At 33.2% G+C, this 23,694-nt stretch overlaps 1 protein-coding gene and 1 pseudogene across 1 annotated transcript in view; both read left to right on the forward strand.

Moving 5' to 3' along the window:
- The window catches only part of sigmar (Tumor necrosis factor alpha-induced protein 8-like protein sigmar), a 202,118-nt gene that overhangs the window by 112,223 nt on the left and 66,201 nt on the right, over window positions 1-23,694 (forward strand). The window lies entirely within an intron of this gene.
- LOC148942463 (purine nucleoside phosphorylase pseudogene) lies at window positions 11,840-12,841 on the forward strand (annotated as a pseudogene).

The following is a 23,694-nucleotide window of genomic DNA, read 5'->3' on the forward strand; positions in this document are numbered from 1 at the left end:
TCAAAACTGAAAATTCTTTCATTCTTGATTAGAATAATGGTTAGATCAAAGCAGGCTATACGCAAGTTGAAGAAAGAGTACTACACAAACAACAGAGATAGTAACTTTAAAAGAAAAAAGCAAAGGTATTCAACCGACCAGGTGTATCGAGGAGTAATAATTGAGAGAGCAAAACAAAGGTATTCCACCGACCAGGCGTATCGAGAAGTAATAATTGAGAGAGCAAAACAAAACAGCAAGATGTGTTATCACAATGATGAAGATTATAGACATGCAAAAATTGAGACAGCCAAACAAAAGATCAAGGAACGGTATGGTAATGATGAACATTACAGAGAAGCAAGAATTGAGCAGGCTAAACAAAAGATCAAGGAGCGTTATCACAATGATAAACTTTATAGAGAAGCAACAATTGAGCAGGCTAGAGAAAAGAGCAGGTTTTGTTATCACAATGATGAAGATTATAGAAATGCAAAAATTGAGACAGCCAAACAAAAGATCAAGGAACGGTATGGTAATGATGAACATTACAGAGAAGCAAGAATTGAGCAGGCTAGACAAAAGATCAAGGAGCGTTATCACAATGATAAACTTTATAGAGAAGCATTTACAGTAAAGAACGAACTTCCAGCCCATAGTAACTAAAATAAGATTATATCCGGGTTGCAGCGGTAGCTAGCAACCTAGTAAGAGACTTTAATATTAAAGTTACAGTAAAGAACGATCTCTCGCCAATAGTAATTGATATATGGTGGTTCCAGTTACAGTATCCGGGTTGCAGCGGTAGCTAGTCCGGGTTGCAGCGGTAGCTAGCAACCTAGTAAGAGACGATCACCTCCAATGTCAAGAAATATAAAACCCCCCAACTCCTAAAAAAAGAGTCAGATCAAAACAAAAGTACACCATTAGAACCACCCTGTCTGAAACCCCTAAAAAGGAAACTTACCGCCCTTTGGCTTGAATAACAAAGAAAACATATTGGCTTGAAAATCAAGAAAATTGACTTTTACCACGTTATTCTCCCCAAACGGGATATTTTTTTCTTTCTTTCTTTTCCACAGATAGCTTGGCACTGGAACATCGTAGAGAGTTGTTCAATGGCTCATTTTAAAGGAAATCTCTAGATCTAGCGCTATTTGTACTTAATTTTTTTTCAATTAATTTTTTTTACGAAAAACCTAATTTTTTATATACAATATTAATCAATGACGTCATAGTCTTTGGATGTAGTTAGTACATAAAGTCTGGATCATCGAATTAAAGCTGAAACTAAGTAAAGAACAATTATGCCTCCATATATTCACAGTGATCTATAAAATTTCCCATTACATCTATAAACTGTTCCACAGTTGCCGGTTCATACCTTGGAAGCTTTTCACTAAACATGCAACATTTCTTTTGGATATTACTATGAAGTTTTGCGAAAGCATCTCTAGCTGACTTTTCAACAAAATCCATTCTTTCAGAGATAATTTTAATCTTTAATTTTGAATATTTTTCGTAATCCCGGTAAAAAATTCGTAAAATTTTTCTAAATTTACTAAGATCAGCCAGCATTGTTGCCATGTTTTTGGACTTCTGAATATAATTTTTAATTTTGCCCTTATGTGTTCTTTGCAGCTTGTGTAAACTACAAAATATCCATGGTATCCGAGCAATAGTTTGAATATTTCAATTCAAGCTAGAAAAATACCTGAAAATGTTAAAATTAGTTTTATTTTTAGTTAGGTTCTAACTACCCGATGTGGAATTTACTATGTATTTTCAGACCAAAAAATTCAATTTTTTAATATATTTCATTTTTCAGTTTAGAATCGCTAAAGTTATTATGTAAACTGCAAAAATATTTATGATATCCGGGTTGCAGCGGTAGCTAGCAACCTAGTAAGAGACGATCACCTCCAATGTCAAGAAATATAAAACCCCCCAACTCCTAAAAACAGAGTCAGATCAAAACAAAAAGTACACCATTAGAACCGCCTTGTCCGAATCCTCTATAAAGGAAACTTACCTCCCTTTGGCTTGAATAACAAAGAAAATATATTGGCTTGAAAATCAAGAAAATTGACTTTTACCACGTTATTCTCCACAAACGGGATATTTTTTTCTTTCCGCTTTTTCTTTCTGCTCAGCTAGCTGGGCACTGGAAAATCATAGAGAGCTGTATAATAGCTCATTTTAAAGGAAATTGCAACATCTAGTCACTTTTGTATTTAAAAATAAAATACTTTTTAAAGTAGAATCAATTTTGTCAAAAAAATTGCATTTTTGATGTATTTTCATACTGCAGTCTTTTCAAAGATATTTGAATTTTGAAGCAATAAAACAGTCCATGTAATGAACTCTATAGTAATAATAGCTACTTGTCTCAATAGTAACCGAAACTCCTGGAACCAAAATTTTCTTTTTTGGCTTAATCGCTAAAATTATTATGTAAACTGCAAAAATATTTATGATGCCTAATCAGTAATAGTAATTTTTTAATTTAAACAACAAAAATACATGAAAATTCTAAAATTAGTTTTGCTTTTTGTCTCCTGGAAGAAATTTTTTTTTCATCTCAGTTCAAATTTATTATTGTATCCTGTAACCCGTAAAGTACATATCTCCATATTATTGTCTCATAATTGCAATTATTTTAGTTTTCAGTCCAGAATCACTAAACTTATTATTTAAACTGCAAAAATATTTATGGTGTCTAACCAATAATACTAATTTTGTAATTCAAACAAGATAAATACCTGAAAATTTTAAAATTAGTTTTGTTTTATGCTAGGTTTTAGATACTCGACACGGGATTTTGTGTGCTTAATAATTTTAAATCTTGAAAAAATATGGTCTCACGCGAGTGGAAAAAAAGAAAGAATAACCAAAAACAATATCAAAATAGAACAATCCAAATTTCTACTAATAGAAAACTTTACTACACAAAAAATAAAGCTAACATCCTGAAATATAAGAAAAGTTTATTTAAAAGAGATAAAAATGCCACCAAACGCAATAAAGCTCGAGCACGCGTAAGGATTGCTACTAAGATGTCTTGTGATCCAGGATTTAAGAAAATGAAATATGACAGAGCAAAACAGAGGTATCTTACGGATCAGGGGTATCGAGAAGGGAAAATTGAGACAGCGAAACAAAAGAGCAAGGAACGGTATGATAACGATATAGATTACCGAAACAAACATAAGAAAAAAGTTGCTACCAGAATAATGGGTAGATACTGGGGTGACAAAAGCTATAATGAAAAAATTAAATTCTCTGCGAGGTTGTACCGAAGAACGCATAAGGACAAAGGGAAAAATTACATTCAGAAATACAAGAAGATGGCAAAAATGCAGGCTGATCTTTGTAAATTGAGAAACATTTTACGCATGTTTTATCGGGATCACGAAAAGTATTCGAAATTACAGATTAAAATTCTCTTTGAAAGAGCGGATGCTGTTGAAAAGTCGGCTAGAAATGCTTTGGCAAAGCTTCATGGCAATATCCAAAAGAAATGATGTCAGTTTAACGAAAAGCTTCCAAGGTATGGATTGGCAACTGCGGAACAGTTTATAGATGCAATGGAAAATGTTCGACAACACAGTGAATATACGGAGGCGTACTTCTTAGAAAATTCGTATATTAATTTTGGAAGGAGCAATTGCAGTTTATGTAGCAGCAATAAAAATATATATACAAGCATACCTATCAACAGCGAAGGAAAAGCAATGTTTTTCAATTATGGCGAAAACGAGCCTGTTAGGGTTATTAGTAAATGTGTTTGTAAGACTAATGATTTAGAACAAATTCCTGGAACACCGACTCAAGAAAAAAGCATTTCTAACTGTGTTTTAAACAGTTCGTTTAGTTCTACTGAATATTTGGCAAAAAATTCTCTGTGTAGTAGAACACACTGTCCTGAAAAGTACGAGACAACTATTGAAAAATGCTCTAAAACTAGATCTGACAAGGAAATTATGATGGCTGAAGTCACCTATAACAATCTGAGTAAAAATTCAAAACCAAAAATTGGGCAGCAGGTTACTTGGCAATGTCACCCTGATATCTGCAAGCTCTATCCGACGGATATTGAATTATGTCAAATTCTTTTTGATATCCTTGAAAACAATATAGCATTAAAATTTTCAACTGACAAAGTGGTTAATTTCTACCTTGGCGGCTTGGATTATTGTGAAATCAATTACAGGGACACAAGAAAGCATGGGCATTCGTTATACTGTAGCCCAAATGAGGGATGTCAGAGCTATTTGCGTTCTCTAAGGGCACTAGCTCCACATTTTCCTGTCTTGAACTGTTTCATTAATAGCGTATATAAGGCAGTATCAAAATGTAAGATTATACAACATATTAATCTACTAAAAGTCGAGGGCTCGTACAAGGAACTAAGTCATCACATAGAAGAAGTGTCAAGTAGACTCTGTCGTAATAATAGTCAAGACTTCATTTACGGTGATGGCAATATTAGAGTTTCTGTGGATGAAAATACAATAATAAAATTATTTGGTGAGAGCCTTGATAAGGTAGCTAACATTAGGGATGTATACCCCACAATGCATTGTGACAGTTGTGAGCAGATAAAGACAAAATACCAATTGAAGAGTCTAAGATCCCTTTCAAATAAGAAAGGTTTTGATGTAATGATGGCCACGATTTTAGAACACCTACAACAGGACATACCCAAAGATGACAGAGAAGAACTAATTCAATGTACAGGTTGGAAAGAGGATGTCATAGATTCATTCTTTGTCTGTGATTACTGTGCTGGGAAAATGTTGAAAAGTCAGGAGAATGTCCGATCAGTATTAAATAACCTTCATATAGACTGTACACCGGAATGTATAAAGTGTTTAAATAATTTTGAAATGGCAATGATTCGATTTGTAATGCCTTGTCTTACGATCGTCAGATTAGGGCAAGTAACTGCATTGAAGAGACCTAGAACAGAACTTGTTGACGCTCTTAAGGGGAGAATAGTATATCTACCTGTTGATGTGCAAGCAAATGCAGATATTCAGCCTGAAAAACTTCTTAACATTGATAGTTTTGTAGTCATTGTCAATGGTCAGCCTACTTACAACAAGAATGTTTGGACTGCACTAATAGATCTGAGAAAAGTCCATGAAGCACTGTTGTGGTTAAGAGAGAACAACAGTCTCTATAAAACAATACATGCATACACCCTAGAAGATTTAAAAAAAATACTTGAAGCCCGTCTTGCTGAAAAAGCGGTTGGTATTGATAATTTACCTGAAATACCGGAAGCTGCAATCCTTCAGAAACTGACAGAAAGTGCAAAATCTACATTGGTTGAACATTTTTCTGTCCAGCCTCTCAATTCAGCGGTTCCAAAAGACTTCATTGAAGATTTTAAGCAAATGAAAGATCTTGGTACTGACCAATTTCAAATCAAGAAACTAAAAGGTGAGAGCGAAGACTTATTTCAGGAAGAACTTGATCTAAAAGTGTTTCCAAATCTTTTCCCGAAAGGCAAATATGGCTTGCGTGACAAGGCAAGACCATTTCGGATTAGGAATGCAGAATATTTTAAATCAAGGCTTCTTAGCAGACATACTAAGTTTCGTCTTGACAAACAGTTTCTTTTTCACAGCTTCAAATTGCAATAATTCTCTTACTTGTTTAATAGCGTCGGTAATTTGTTGCGGACTGTGAAACCAAATCAAAATGCTCGTCATTTTATAGACTGGCTTCATTCCCGTGATGTCGAGATGGAAGCGACTTTGTTTTCTGTTCAATCAAAAATCAGAGGATCTCAGCAGTATTTTCAATCTCTTTCCTATAAAGTAAAGTCAATGATTGAGCAATTGGGTCCACCGACTTTGTTTTTGACAGTTTCATGTGCTGAGTGGTACTCTCCTGAATTTATTGACTATTTACGGACTGTCCATAAGAACTTACCTGGTGTGGCAAAAATGACCCCAGCAGAGTTGACGTGTCTAGATCCAATTGCAGTTTCCATGCACTTTGACAAAAAATGGACACCTATATTTAATGAGCTAATATGTTCATTTACATAAAGGACCGATATAGTTCATCATAAATTGTATTTTTTAATTAGATTTTTTATATAATACAGTTTGCAGCGGTAGCTAGTAACCTAGTAAGAGACGATCACATCTAATGTTAAGAAATCTAAAAACCCATAGCTCCTAAATAGTTACATTAAAGAACGACCTGAGGCCTTAGTAACTGAAGTATTAAAAGGGATCAGGGTTGCAGTACAGTAAGGACCGAAGTCTATCTCATAGTAACTAATGCAACGGGAAAAACAAAAGAGGTATGTGGTATATGTGACGTCATAAAAGGTTAAATTTGATTCTACATTAAAATACGATCATTGGAATAACATTTCACTATCCGGGTTGCAGCGTTAGTTTATAATAAAGAACAAACTTTTGCCTCTACTAAATTTTATAGGCCACTTAATTATAGTAAAGGTTATCCGGGTTGCAGCGGTTGCTGGCAACCTAGTAATCCGGGTTGCAGCGGTAGCTAACAACCTAGTAAGAGTTACATTAAAAGACGATCACTGAAATAGCAAACCATTCCATACATTGGATTTAGCTACTTGATTGTTTGAGTTTCGTCTCTAACTATTTAACGGAAGAATTATAATAAAGAACGACCTTTTGCCTATACTAAACTTTATACGCCACTTAATTACAGTATAGGTTAGTAATTCCACAGATAGACTGGCACTGGAACATCGTAGAGAATTGTTTAATGGCTCATTTTAAAGGAAATTAATGGGGTTAAAATTCTTTTGTAATTTAATAATATTATATTAAAAGACGATCATTACAAGAATAAACCATTGCACACATTGGACTTAGTTTGCTGCCTGATTCTTTGAGAGTCGTCTCTTACTACTTCAAAGAAGAAAAAGCAGTAGGCTTTTTCCTGTTTGTAATCAGGGTTTACATAATATTGTTTGTCAAACAGTTTATATTTTACCCAGGGTGATTTAATTTAAAAGACGATTATTCAAAGAACATACCATCGCATATATTGTACTTTGTTAGCTGCCTGATTCCTTGTAAAAGATATTTTTGGTCAAATGAAACTATATTAATTCCTGAAAAATTTAAACTAAATAATTTTATCTAACTACAAAATGCAGAAATAATTATGTTGTCTGATCAATAATTTTCATACACCATTAGAACCGCCTTGTCCGAAATTACATTAAAGGACGAACTATAGTTAATAGTGACTGAACTTTTAAAGTTCAGTCACTGGTTGCAGCGGTAGGTTGCTCCGGGTTGCTCCGGGTTGCAGCGGTAGCTAGCAACCTAGTAAGAGACGATCACCTCCAATGTCAAGAAATATAAAACCCCCCAACTCCTAAAAAAAGAGTCAGATCAAAACAAAAAGTACACCATTAGAACCGCCTTGTCCGAATCCTCTATAAAGGAAACTTACCTCCCTTTGGCTTGAATTATAATAAAGATCGAACTCTTCCCTATACTAACTTGCATACGCAACTTCACTATAGTGAAGATTACAGTATTCATATTATACATCATTATAAATTATAAAAGGTTCGAATGTTCGAAGATTATAGAGTTAAAAATTTTCCCACACCGGGAATCGAACCCGGTTCTCCTAAGTGAAAGTTAACTATCCTAGCCACTAGACCAAATGGGACCATAAACAAGTATGATTTAAGAACCATATGCATATTATTATTTCACCATACCAATTATAATAAGGCCAATACAAAATCGTCGAATTGCAATTTATAGTTAAAAAACGAACTCAAGTCCAAAGAAACTGAACACTGTGGTTCATTAATATTATCTTCATTATTTTAGCTAGAATGTAAATAAACAAGTTTCTTTTTTAAATTTTAAATTGAAAATATAGTGCTTTTAATTCAACATATTAAAAGTTCTCCCCGACGGGGAATCGAACCCCCTTCTCCCAGGTAACAAGTGGGCATACTTACCATTAGACTATCGAAGACTTGTAAAATAAAAGTTACATTTAAGATATGATAATAATTTTTTAATCCGGGTTACATAAAGGCTCGATCATCGAATTGTTTCCGGGTTGCAGCGGTAGCTAGCAACCTAGTAAGAGACGATCACGTCCAATGTTAAAAAATATAAAACCCCCCAAATCCTAAAAAAAAGAGTCAGATGAAAACAAAAAGTACACCATTAGAACCGCCTTATCCGAATCCTCTATAAAGGAAACTTACAGCCCTTTGGCTTGAATAACGAAGAAAATTTATTGGCTTGAAAATCAAGAAAATTGACTTTTACCACGTTATTCTCCACAAACAGGATATTTTTTTTCTTTCCGCTTGATTTTTCTCCTCAGCTAGCTGGGCACTGGAAAATCATAGAGAGCTGTATAATAGCTCATTTTAAAGGAAATTGCAACATCTAGTGCCTTTTGTAATTAAAAATAAAATACTTTTTAAAGTAGAATCAATTTTGTCCAAAAAAATTGCATTTTTGATTTATTTTCATGCTGCAGTCTTTTAAAAGATATTTGAATTTTGAAGCAATCAAACAGTTCTTGGTAATGAACTCTATAGTAATAATAGCTACTTGTCTCAATAGTAACCGAAACTCCTGGAACCAAAATTTTCTTTTTTGGCTTAATCGCTAAAATTATTATGTAAACTGCAAAAATATTTGTGATGCCTAATCAGTAATCCGGGTTGCAGCGGTAGATAGCAGCCTAGTAAGAGACGATCACCTCCAATGTTAAGAAATATAAAACCCCCCAACTCCTTGGCTTGAAAATCAAGAAAATAGACTTTTACCACGTTATTCTCCACAAACGGGATATTTTTTTCTTTCCGCTTGATTTTTCTCCTCAGCTAGCTGGGCACTGGAAAATCATAGAGAGCTGTATAATAGCTCATTTTAAAGGAAATTGCAACATCTAGTCACTTTTGTATTTAAAAATAAAATACTTTTTAAAGTAGAATCAATTTTGTCAAAAAAATTGCATTTTTGATGTATTTTCATACTGCAGTCTTTTCAAAGATATTTGAATTTTGAAGCAATAAAACAGTTCCTGGTAATGAACTCTATAGTAATAATAGCTACTTGTCTCAATAGTAACCGAAACTCCTGGAACCAAAATTTTCTTTTTGGCTTAATCGCTAAAATTATTATGTAAACTGCAAAAATATTTATGATGCCTAATCAGTAATAGTAATTTTTTAATTTAAACAACAAAAATACAAGAAAATTCTAAAATTAGTTTTGCTTTTTGTCTCCTGGAAGAAAAATTTTTTTCATCTCAGTTCAAATTTATTATTGTATCTTGGAACCAAACTTTTTTGGTTTGTAACCCGTAAAGTACATATCTCCATATTATTGTCTCATAATTGCAATTATTTTAGTTTTCAGTCCAGAATCGCTAAACTTATTATGTAAAATGCTAAAATATTTATGGTGTCTAACCAATAATACTAATTTTGTAATTCAAACAAGAGAAATACCTGAAAATTTTAAAATTAGTTTTGTTTTATGCTAGGTTTTAGATACTCGACACGGGATTCTGTGTACTTAATAATTTTAAACATTGAAAAAATATGGTCTCACGCGAGTGGAAAAAAAGAAAGAATAACCCAAAAAAATATCAAAATAGAGCAATCCAAATTTCTACTAATAGAAAACTTTACTACATAAAAAATAAAGCTAACATCCTGAAATATCAGAAAACTTTATTTAAAAGAGATAAAAATGCCACCGAACGCAATAAAGCTTGAGAACGCGTAAGGATTGCTACTAAGATGTCTTGTGATCCAGGATTTAAGAAAATTAAATATGACAGAGCAAAACAGAGGTATGTTACGGATCAGGGTATCGAGATGTTACAGTAAAGAACGAACTTCAGCCCATAGTAACTAAAGTAAGATTACAACAAAGAACGAACTCTTGCCTATACTAACTTGTATAGGATACCGGGTTGCAGCGGTAGCTAGAAACCTAAAGTTAATCTTAATACTAGCTTTAATTAAGTAAATTATCATGGTTGCAGTCTTAGCTAGCAGCCTAGTAAGAGACGATCACGTCCAATGTTAATCCGGGTTGCAGCGGTAGCTAGCAACCTAGTAAGAGACGATCACGTCTAATGTTAAGAAATATAAAAACCCATAACTCCTAAAAAAGGAGTCAGATCAAAACAAAAATTACACCATTAGAACTGCCTTATTCGAAACCCTTGTAAAGGAAACTTACCGCTCTTTGGCTTGAATAACAAAGAAAATATATTGGCTTGAAAATCAAGAAAATTAACTTCAACCACGTCATTCTCCTCAAACGGGATATTTTCTTCTTTCTTTCTTTTGTTTCCAGAGATAGCTTGGCACTGGAACATCGTAGAGAGTTGTTCAATGGCTCATTTTAAAGTTAATCTCTAGATCTAGTGCTATTAGTACTTAATTTTTTTTTTAATTAATTATTTTTTACGAAAAAATTAATTTTTTATATACAATATTGATCAGTGACGTCATAGTCATTTGATGTAGTTAGTATTACATAAAGGCTAGATCATCGAATTTAAGCTGAAACTAAGTAAAGGACAATTATGCCTCCAAATATTCACAATGATGTATAAGATTTCCCATTACATCTGTAAACTGTTCCACAGTTGCGGTTCCATACCTTGGAAGCTTTTCACTAAGCATGCAACATTTCTTTTGGATATTACTATGAAGTTTTGCGAAAGCATCTCTAGCTGACTTTTCAACAAAATCTATTCTTTCAGAGAAAATTATTAATCTTTAATTTTGAATATTTTTCGTAATCCCGGTAAAACATTCGTAAAATTTTTCTCAATTTACAAAAATCAGCCTGTGCGTTCTTTGCAGCTTGTGTAAACTGCAAAAATATCCATGGTATCCGAGCAATAGTTTGAATATTTCAATAAAAGCTAGAAAAATACCTTAATTATTATATAGATGATTATTTTAATTATACTTCTTAAGTAATCATTAGTAAAATTTTCCCATACCGGGAATCGAACTCGAGCCAACTGGGTGAGAGCCAGCTATCCTAATCACTAGATCATGTAGGATATACTAAGATATTTGATTAATGACGTTTATCTTAATTTACTTTGTTCTCTTGAGACCATAATATATTTATAGCTATGTTTCCAAACACCTCCTTATATTATGATGTTTCGAGTTGATAGAACCTATCAAAAATACTAATTAATTTTAAAATTTTCAGGCATTTTTCTAGTTTTCATTAAAGAATAAAAATTATTGCTCAGACACCATAAATATGTTTGCATTTTACATAATAACTTTAGCGATCCATGAAACAAAATTTTATAATATAGAATGAACTTTTGCCTATACTAACTTATATACGCAACTTGATCCGGGATGCAGCGGTAGCTTGCAACCTAGTAACAGAAGATCACATCCAATCCCAAAAAATACATTTCTTTAAGGACACAACACTGTACAACACTGTAATAGCAAATGGTATTAACATCACCTTAAATACAAAGATCAAAATAGTGTTATTAACTTTATCAAAGTATGTAGATATAGTTATTTTATATATATTAGGTTCTTTAGTTTTAACAAAAAAACTGATTGCTGAATTGAAACTAGATTAATTCCTGAAAATTTCAAATAGAATAATTTAATTTTATGGATGACTAAAGTTATTATGTAAACTGCAAAAGTATTTTCGGTGTCTGAGCAATAATTCTAATTTTTTAATTAAAACTAGAAAAATATCAGAAAATTTTAAAATTAGTTTTTATTTTTGATAGGTTTTCGATACTTGATGCGTGGTTTCAATATAAAGCAATAGTATTGTAATTTGAAACAATGACTAAATATTCAGACATTGCAAATGAGATTCTTATGAGCTTCTCTTCTCAGCTGAAAAACTTGATAACCAATAGTTGGAATCATCTACGTCAAACTCCTGTTGTTGAAGAATCACCTCTTAATTATGATGAGATTAAAGCTATTGCTGATTTTTTATTATCTAAAACAAAGTACAGGTGCCAGATAGGAATTATTTGCGGCTCTGGGTTAAGTGAACTTGGAAACTTATTAGAAAATAGAACCACCATTCATTACGAAAATATACCCCATTTCCCTGTTTCAACCGTTGCTGGGCATAAGGGCCAAATGGTAATAGGGCTGCTTAAAAATGTCCCAGTTGTGTGTATGCAAGGTAGATTTCATCCGTATGAAGGATACCCGACTTGGAAGTGCGCTTTACCGGTTCGAGTCTTGCACGTAATGGGAGTTAAGAGTTTGATCATTAGCAATGCTGCTGGTGGTTTAATGTCCAATCACAAAATTGGCGACATAATGATAATAAAAGACCATGTAAGCATGCCAGGGTTAGCTGGAAGATCTCCATTGGTTGGCCCAAATGATAAAAAATTTGGCACTCGATTCCCCTCAATGCAAGGAGCGTACAATAAAAAATATCGTGAATATGCACTAAAAATTGGTAGCGAAATTGGCTTGAAGGAAAATATTCACGAAGGTGTTTATTGCATGAATGGTGGTCCAGCATATGAGACACCGTCTGAATGCCAAATGCTACTACATACATTAAATATTAATGCTGTAGGAATGTCTACTGTACCAGAAGTTGTCGTAGCTCGCCACTGTGGCATGTTTGTTTTTGCTTTCAGCCTTATTTCGAATAAATGTGTGATGGACACTGATTCTGAAAATTCACCTAATCATTCAGAAGTTATCGCAGCTTGTGAAAGTAGGAAGTCTGACTTGAAGGTTTTCGTGGAGAGAATGGTACTTCAAATAAATGACGACTTGCAATCACTGCCGTCAGAAAATGACAAAGTTTAATGGTAATCATGCAAAGGAGTTTATGTTTTGAGGATATCGAGGACTTATGCTCATTAGAGTCCTGAACAAGTCCAACAAAGATTCGAAAAGAATTTAGTAAGTTCCCTTGCTTGTTTTCTATGTTCTATATATCTATCAAACAGTTCTTGGTAACGAACTGTTTAGTAAGAGTGAATCGTCTCAATAGTAACCGAAACTCTAAAAAACGGAATTCTGATACCAAACGATACATCAAAAGTACATAAAGGATCGACATAGTTCATCATAAAATGTGTTGGTCAAGAGGATGTCATGTAGTAGTTATTAATAGGAGTTTAAAAAGACAAATGTATGAAAATTGTCTTCGGCAGGATTTCAATCTGTGACCTTTGGAGCAGAACTCCAACACACTATCCACTGCGCCTCCTAGGATTTCAAGGACACGATTTTAAAATAGTTTATGTTTTTTATTAAAAGATGATCATTGGAATACTAAACCATTGCATATATTGGACTTAGCTGCCTGATTCGTTGAGGTCCCTCTAATAGTATTCCAAATAAGAAAAAGCCGTAGGATTCCTTAAAAAAGGTCAGATCAAAGCAAAAAGTACACGCGTAGAACCACCAAACCCCTGCCTTGTCCCAAACCCCTATAAAGGAAACTTACCGCCCTTTGGCTTGAATGACAAAGAAAATATATTGGCTTGAAAATCAAGAAAATTGACTTTAACCTCGTTATTCTCCACAAACGCCATTATTTTTTTTCTTCTTTTCCCCAGATAGATTGGCACTAGAACATCGTAAATTGTTCAATGGCTCATGTTAAAGGAAATTTCTAGATCTAGTGCCATTTGTACTTAATTTTTTTTTTAAAATAGAATCAATTTTTTACGAAAAACTTAATTTGTTATGTACATTATTGATCAATGACGTCATAGTCATTGGATGTAGTTAGTACATTATAACTACCCGACGTGTGATTTAATATGTATTTCCAGACCAAAAAATTCAATTTTTTTTATTATATATCTTATTTTTCAGTGTAGAATCGCTAAAGTTATTATGTCAACTGCAAAAATATTTATGATATCTGAACAAAAATTTTAATCTTTTCATTCAAACGAACAAAATACCTGAAAATTTAAAAATTAGTCTTATTTTTTGTTAGGTTATTCGTACTTGATAGGAGACGAAATTATAATAGGATAATTAAAATAGTAATATCCGGGTTGCAGCGGTAGCTAGCAACCTAGTAAGAGACGATCACGTCCAATGTTAAGAAATATAAAAACCCCTAACTACTAGAAAAATAGTCAGATCAAAACAAAAAGTACACCATTAGAACCACCTTGTCCGAAACCCCTATAAAAGAAACTTACCACCCTTTGGCTTGAATAACAAAGAAAATATATTGGCTTGAAAATCAAGAAAATTGACTTTAACCACGTTATTCTGCACAAACGGGATATTTTTTCTTTCTTTTGTTTCCAGAGATAGCTTGGCACTGGAACATCGTAGAGAGTTGTTCAATGGCTCATTTTAAAGGAAATCTCTAGATCTAGCGCCTTTTGCACTTAATTTTTTTTATTAATTATTTTTCACGAAAAGCTTAATTTTGTATATACAATATTGATCAATGACGTCATAGTCGTTGGATGTAGTAAATAAAGGCTCGATCATCGAATTTAAGCTGAAACTAAGTAAAGGACAATTATGCCTCCATATATTCACAGTGATGTATAAGATTTCCCATTACATCTGTAAACTGTTCCACAGTTGCCGGTCCATACCTTGGAAGCTTTTCACTAAACATGCAACATTTCTTTTGGATATTACTATGAAGTTTTGCGAAAGCATCTCTAGCTGACTTTTCAACAAAATCTATTCTTTCAGAGATAATTTTAATCTTTAATTTTGAATATTTTTGGTAATCCCGGTAAAACATTCGTAAAATTTTTCTCAGTTTACAAAGATCAGCCTGTGCGTTCTTTGCAGCTTGTGTAAACTGCAAAAATATCCATGGTATCCGAGCAATAGTTTGAATATTTCAATACAAGCTGGAAAAATACCTTAAAATGTTAAAATTAGTTTTATTTTTGGTTAGGTTCTAACTACCCGATGTGGGATTGACTATGTATTTTCAGACCAAAAAATTGAATTTTTTAATATATATTTTATTTTTCAGTTTAGAATCGATAAAGTTATTATGTAAACTGCAAAAATATTTATGATATCAGAGCAATAATTTTAATCTTTTCATTCAAACTAACAAAATACCTGAAAATTTAAAAATTAGTTTTATTTTTTGTTAGGTTATGGATACCTGATACGAGTTATAAGAAGTGTTAATTAGATGAAAATATTATTTCTTGTTTTGTAATAAGATGCCTTCTAAGCGAGTTATTATACGTAATTTAAAAAAAACAGTACTATACAAAAAACAGAGACAACATCTTGGAAAGAAAAAAGCAAAGGTATTCAACTGACAAGTTACAGTAAGGACCGAAGTCTATCTCATAGTAACTGATGCAACAGGAAAAAAAGAGGTATGTGGTATATCTGGGTTGCAGCGGTAGCTAGCAACCTAGTAAGAGACGATCATGCCCCATAGTAAAAACTAAAGTAACCATAATTCCTGAAAAAGATTTAGATCAAAACAAGAAAGATACTATTCGAACCGCCTTGTCCAAAACTTCTATATAGCAAACTTACCGTCCTATAGCTTGAATAACAAAGACAATATATTTGCTTGAAAATCAAGAAAATTGACTTTAACCACTATATTCTCCACAAACGGCATCTTTTTTTCTTTACGCTTTTTTTCTCCTCTAGCTAGCTGCTGGGCACTGGAAAATCAGAGATAGCTGTATAATGGCTCATTTTAAAGGAAATTGCTGCATCTAGTGCCTTTTGTAATTAAGAATAAAATAGTTTTTAAAATAGAATCAATTTTGTAAAAAAACAGCATTTTTGATGTATTTTCATACTGCAGTCTTTTCAAAGATACTTGATTTTGTTTACATAAAGGACCGATATAGTTTATCATAAATGGTATTTGTCAATTAGGTTTTTATTATATAATTATCCATTATTATGTAAAATGAAGTAATTTTTGGTGGTTCCGGGTTGCAGCGGTAGCTAGCAACCTAGTAAGAGACGATCACGTCCAATGTTAAGAAATATAAAAACCCCTAACTCCTAGAAAAATTAGTTTTATTTTTGGTTTATAGTATAGGTTAGTAATTCAACAGATAGCTTTGCACTGGAACATCGTAGAGAGTTGTTCAATGGCTCATTTTAAAGGAAATTAATGGGGCTATAAACCTTTTGTAATTAAAACAATTTTATATAGACAGAGACGACAGAGACGACAAAGACACAGAGATGACACAGAGACGACACAGAGACGACACAGAGACGACGACACAGAGACGACACAGAGACGACACAGACACAGAGACAACACAGAGACGACTCTGTGTCGTCTCTTTGTCGTCTCTGTGTCGACACAGAGACGACACAGAGAGACAACACAGAAACGATACAGATACGACACAGAGACGACACAGAGACGGCCCAGAGATGACACAGAGACGACACAGAGCCGACGACACAGAGACGGCCTAGAGACGACACAGACACAGACACGACACAGACACGACTCTCTGTATACAATATATATATGTTATATATATATATATATATGTTATATATATATGTTATATATATATATGTTATATATATATATATATGTATATATATATATACATATACATATATATATATATATATATATATATACATATATATATATATATATATATATATATATATATATATATATATATATATATATATATATATATATATATATATATATATATATATATATATATATATATATATATATATATATATATATATATATATATATATATATATATATATATATATATATATATATATATATATATATATATATATATATATATATATATATATATATATATATATATATATATATATATATATATATATATATATATGTATATGTATATATATATAACACCTTTACTACATATAAAAATACTATAAATGAAATGAATTTGGAGCTGGAGGATTTTTCTGATATTGATTCATTTCATCATATACCGATTCATAAACAAATACATGTGTGACGTAGTAGCTCAAATGGTAGAGCGCCATACGTAGAGCGGTAGAGCGCCAAGTAAGGAGGTTCCAGGTTTGAATCCTGGTTACGTCATTTTTTATTATTGTAATTTATATTTTCTTTTGTGTCTTTTACCAGAGCATTTCTGAATGTAAAAGAGAGGCAACGCTATAGCATTGAATATAATAGTAAAGGACACACGGCTTCAATATTTCTTTATTATTATTATGTAGAAATTCTAGCTAAAGTAGAATTTTACCATAGAATTATAAACTAGAAAATAAAATTCTACTTCAGCTACTTTTGTCCATCTTGGAATCTGGCTAGGTTAGGAAAATGACACTTCCAGGAATGGGTCTACAGACCAAAATATGTTCTGAGACTTTGAAATACCTGCCTCCACTCCTTCTCCCTCTAGAGGTTCCTGAAATTTGCCTACATGACAGGTCTATACTCCTTTGAAATTTTCACAAAACAACATTGTACCTTAATTCTTTGCTATCAGTTTCTTTTTCTCTTTCTTTAGCTAAGAAAATGCAATTTCAGTTTTCTGAGTAGAATTTTAAGCAGTATCAAAGTTTTATTTCCAGACTTCAGGAAATGTTTTTTCACAGGCCTATCTTAAAAACCTTGTAAAGTGGGAATTAACAAAGTTATGAAGCTGAAAACAATTTTGTTGTAATTCATTTAAACGGAAGATCCATTTTTAAGGGTTTCACTTCTATAACTCACATATTTTTAAAGGTTACCAAAGTTCAGGACACTCTAGAAGGAGAAGGAGTGGATGTAGATACTTCAAAGTACCTTCCCAGGGCATGGGCTATTTTAGCCTGTAAACTGATCCCTGAAAAATTCATTTTCCTAACATAACCCCTTTCCAAGATAGTCTAAAAGTAGCTAAAGTAGAATTTTACCATATATATATATATATATATATATATATATATATATATATATATATATATATATATATATATATATATATATATATATATAATGTTGGTATAACACCAACATTTTACCGTAACAACATAAGTTACATAAACAACATAACAACATTACAACATAAGTTTTACAATATATATGTAATTTTTATTTTCTTTTATGTCTTTTGCCAGAGCATTTCTGAATGTAAAAGAGAGGCAACGCTATAGCGTTGAACATAATATTAAATTTTATTTTATTGTAATTTTTATTTTCTTTTATGTCTTTTGCCAGAGCTTTTCTGAAAGTAAAAGAGCATTTCTGAAAGTATATATATATATATATATATATATATATATATATATATATATATATATATATATATATATATATATATATATATATATATATATATATATATATATATATATATATATATATATATATATATATATATATATATATAAATATATGTATATGTATATATATATAACACCTTTACTACATATAAAAATACTATAAATGAAATGAATTTGGAGCTGGAGGATTTTTCTGATATTGATTCATTTCATTTATAATAAAGAACGACCTTTTGCCTATACTATATTTTATACGCCACTTAGTTATAGTATAGGTTAGTAATTCAACAGATAGCATGGTACTGGAACATCGTAGAGAGTTTTGCAATGGCTCATTTTAAAGGAAATTAATGGGTTACATAAAGGATCGATGTGGTTCATTATAAATTATAATCCGGGTTGCAGCGGTAGCTAGCAACCTAGTAAGAGACGATCACGTCCAATGTTAAGAAATATAAAAACCCATAGATCTTAAAAAATGAGTCAGATCAAAACAAAAAGTACACCATTAGAACCGCCTTGTCCGAAACCCCTGAATAGTAAAATTTCTGTCCCTAGGCTTGAACAGCAAGGGAAATATATTGGCTTGAAAATCAAGAACAGTGGCAGCTATTACAACATTCTGCCTAAACGGGATATTTTTTTCTTTTTTTTTTTCTTTTTTTGTATCCAGAGATAGTTTGGCACTGGAACATCGTAGAGGGTTGTTCACTAGCTCATTTTAAAGGAAATTAATTGGGTTAAAAATCTATAGTAACTAAAATAAATTATTTCTAAAAGAGAATAAATTTTTCCACCAAAAACTGCATTTTGATGTCTTTTCACACTGCAGTCTTTCAAACATAATCGTATACCAGCGGTAAGAATTGAACCCACGCCTCTGAAGAGACTGGTGGCTAACACCAGTGCCTTGGACCACTCGGCCAGGCTGCCTCTCATAAATAAATATATATGTGAATTTGGGTTGCAGCAGTAGCTAGCAACCTAGTAATAGACGATCAGTCCAATGCTAAGAAATATAAAAACCCAAAACTCCTAAAAATAGAGTCAGATCAAAACAAAAGTACATCATTAGAAATACCTTGTCTGAAACCCTACTAGATAAATAATGAACGTCATCATAGTTTTATATTAGAGCTATGACGTGAATAGAGTGACGTCATAATTAGTATATAAGGAAAGTCAAAACTGAAAATTCTTTCATTCTTGATTAGAATAATGGTTAGATCAAAGCAGGCTATACGCAAGTTGAAGAAAGAGTACTACACAATCCGGGTTGCAGCGGTAGCTAGCAACCTAGTAAGAGACGATCACGTCCAATGTTAATTTCAAAGAAGAAAAAGCCGTAGGCTTTTTCCTGTTTGTAATGATATAGCATAAAAAGAAACCCAAGTTGTAACTGACGTCATCCTGGTTGTTAGAGTAAATCCGGGTTGCAGCGGTAGCTAGCAACCTAGTAAGAGACGATCACGTCCAATGTTAAGAAATATAAAAACCCATAGTTCCTAAAAAAGGAGTCAGATCAAAACAAAAAGTATACCATTAGAATTGCCTTGTCCGAAACCCCTGTGCAGGAAACTCTCTTTCCCTTAGCTTGAACAGCATATAATAAAGAACGACCTCTTGCCTATACTGAATTTTTTAGGCCACTTAACTATAGTATTGGCTAGTACAGTTATCGGGGTTGCAGCGGTAGCTAGCAACCTCCGGGTTGCAGCGGTAGCTATCAATCTAGTAAGAGACGATCACTTCCAATATTTTGACTGACGAATTCAGACGATTCGAACTGGATTTATTAGGAGTTTCAGAAACTCATATCCCAGGGGTAGGAAGCATGAAATTAGGTAATATAGAATTTGTTTACTCAGGCAGGAAGGATGGGTTACATAGACAGGGAGTAGGGCTCATGATGAATAAGGAAGCTGCTAAGTCTTGTTTAGGCTGGGAAGGTATTAATAATAGAATACTAATTGCTCATTTTTTGACTAGAAAGTTCAGGGTATCAGCTATAGTAGTATACGCCCCTGTAGAACCGACTGATGGAGATACTAGTGACTCAGATGAATTTTACTTACAGTTACAGGAGCAAATAGACAAGGTCCCAGGTAGAAATATGATGTTATTTCTGGGAGATTTTAACGCCCAGGTTGGTAGAAATAAGGATAGATGGTATCCCAACTTAGGTAAATTTGGTGTAGGAAAAGAAAACAGTAATGGATACAGACTTTTGCAATTTTGTAGGTATAACAATCTAGTTATAACCAATACGGTGTTTGGTCATAAAATGGCTCATAAGCTAACATGGTATTCACGTGATGTTAAGACAGCAAACCTTATTGATTATGTTACAGAAAACCAAAGACTTGCAGGATCAATACAAGATACTAGGGTATATAGGAGTCCTGTTATTGATGTTAAAAGTAAAGACCACCATCTAGTAGTGTCTAGGGTTAATTTAAAGCTGAAATATCGGAAGGATAATTACCTCCCGGTAAGTTATGATGTTAGTAGACTCCAGGATAAGAATCTGAGGTAAACTTTCCAGGAACAGATGTGCACTAAGCTCGAGAGATCGAGTTTTGATGATGTGGAATATGGTTGGAATAATTTTAGAAAAATATTTATCACGTCGCTGAGGGTGTCTTAGGGAAGAAAGCTAGAACTGCGGCTCAGAATATTAGTGAAAAAGCGATAAGTTTAATAGAAAGGAGAAAGGACTTGTACAAGAATTATCTGAGTGATAGATCACATGAAAACAAAAGAAATGTAAAGAAAGTGGAGAAAGCATTGAAATATGAACTAAGGAGGTGTGAAGTGGAGGCCATGGATAAAATTGCCGAGGATTTAGAAGATGCAGCTAGACGGCATAATAGTAAAATATTGTACTGGCACGTTAATAAATTGACAGGTAGTTGTCAATCCGGACTAGTCCCAGTTAAAGATAGGAATGGAGTGGAAATTAGCGATAATGCAAAAGCTAAAGCGAGATGGGCCGAACATTTTGAGAATTTGCTTAACCGAGATAGAGTTGCAGAAAAAATATAGAGGAAAATGAAAAAGTTTGTGATACCTTGGATGTGAAGGAAGATTTGTTTTGTGAGGAGGAATTAGCAACAGTACTAAAAGTATTAAAAAATAATAAGGCTCCAGGTGCTGATAGGGTGGTAAATGAGTTTATTAAATATGGTGGCTCTGAGGTTAGGAATGAGCTACTGTAGATTATGAATATGATTTTTAAAAAAGGGGAAGTACCTAACGATTATAAGAACACCTTAAGTAAGCTACTTTATAGTACAGGTGATAAAAGTGAGTGCGGCAATTATCGAGGCATAATTCTGTTCTCTGTAGGTCGTAAATTGCTTAGTAATATGATACTTTTTAGACTGAGAGATCCCGTAGACAAAGTTTTAAGAGAAGAGCAGTGCGGTTTTAGAAAAGGTAGAGGATGTGTTGACCAAATTTTCACTCTTAGGTTAATAATTGAGAAGTGCCTAAGTTTTCGAACACCTTTGGTCCTCAGTTTTATAGATTATGAGCAACCGTTCGATTCTATTGATAGAGGAGCTTTAGTTAAGGTTTTATCCTTGTATGGTATACCAGACAAATACATTAAAGTTATTAGTGCTATGTACGAAAATAACACTTCTGCAGTTAAGGTAGGAAATGAGGTTAGCAGCTGGTTTTGTATTAAATCGGGAGTTAAGCAGGGTTGTGTTCTATCCCCCTTTGTATGGATTATTTTGATGGACTTTGTTTTAAGGAGCACAGGAAAGGCAATGGGAGACCACGGAATCAAATGGGGAGGAAAAAGTCTCCTGGACTTGGATTATGCTGATGATTTAAGCATCCTAGATGAAAGTGTGAGCAAAATGAATGAAGTTTTAGAGGTTTTGCGAGTTCAGGGTGCTAGAATTGGTTTGAAAATTAGTGTTAGGAAGACTAAGTCACTAAGGCTAGGAATAAGTGAAGATGAAAAGGTGAAGTTTGGTAATGAAAAGATTGATCAGGTGGGCAGTTTCACTTACCTTGGTAGTATTATTAGTAAAGATGGTGGGAGCAGTGAAGATGTTCAAAATAGAATAGCCAAGGCTCAGGGTGTTTTTTCACAGTTAAAAAAAGTCTGGAAGAATAGGAAGATAAGTCTGCAAATCAAGATTAGAATCTTAGAAGCTACAGTGATGACAGTGGTCAAATATGGCTCTGAAGCATGGACGCTCCGAAAAGCGGATGAAGATTTGCTAGATGTTTTCCAGAGAAATTGCTTAAGGATTGTTCTGGGTACCCGGCTGCCTGACCGTATTTCAAACAAAAGGATATACGAAAAATGTGGTTCAATACCACTCTCTTGTTCTATAATGAAAGAAAGGTTGAGGTGGTTAGGGCATGTTGTGCGGATGAAGGATGACAGAGTGCCGAAAATTGTTCTTTTCGACCAACCATCTAGGGCTAAACGAAAAGCAGGTCGCCTCCGTCTGGAGTGGGAGGACGTCATAAAGAAAGATTTAAAGGACATGGGAACTTCGTGGGCGGGAATAAAAAGGGAGGCTTTGAATAGATTGGGGTGGAGGAGGAGCGTGCGTAGCTGTGTTGGCCTCAGGCGGCTTGGTGCTGCGATGAGTTGTTAGTAGTAGTAGTAGTAATCATTGCATACATTGGAGTTATTTATAGTATAGAACGACCTCTTGCCCACATTAACTGAAATAATCTATTGACTAGAAAACTTGAAATAAACATCTTTTGAAAGTTGCTTCTCTAAGGTATGCTATATAAACGATCAGTCTAGTTGATCATTTTTGTGTAAACTGCATAAGTATTCCAGTTGTCTTAGTGACAATTTTCTGAAGGTCTTTAAACCTAGAAAATTTCTTGAAATTTTTGAAATAATTATATTAGAGAACTATTAAGTTCACTATTATCTGGGTTGTAGCGGTTGTTCGGGTTACAGCGGTAGCTAGCAACATAGTAAGAGATGATCATTTCGCTCAGTAAAAACTACAATAACCCGTAACTCCTAAAAATAGTCAGATTACGTTAAGGATCTACATAGTTCCCTATAAATAAGGACTTTAGTAACTGAAGCATTAAGTCTAGCCCATAAAGGGCAGAAATCCGGGTTGCTGCGCTAGCTAGCAACCTAGTAAGAGACGATCACGACCAATGTTAAGAAATATAAAAACCCATAGCTCCTAAAAAAGGAGGCAGATCAAAACAAAAAGTACACCATTAGAACCGCCTTGTCCGAAACCCCTGTATAGGAAACTTTCTGTCATTTGGCTTGAATCGCAAGGGAAATATATTGGCTTGAAAATCAAGAAAATTGACTTCAACCACGTTATTCTCCACAAATGGCATATTTTTTTCTTATTTTTTTCTTTTCAACAGATAGCTTGGCACTGGAACATCGTAGAGAGTTGTTCAAT

Source organism: Artemia sp. Qi Xiang Cuo, chromosome 16, assembly GCF_049724085.1.
Source record: "Artemia sp. Qi Xiang Cuo chromosome 16, ASM4972408v1, whole genome shotgun sequence".
NCBI lineage: Eukaryota > Metazoa > Arthropoda > Branchiopoda > Anostraca > Artemiidae > Artemia > Artemia sp. Qi Xiang Cuo.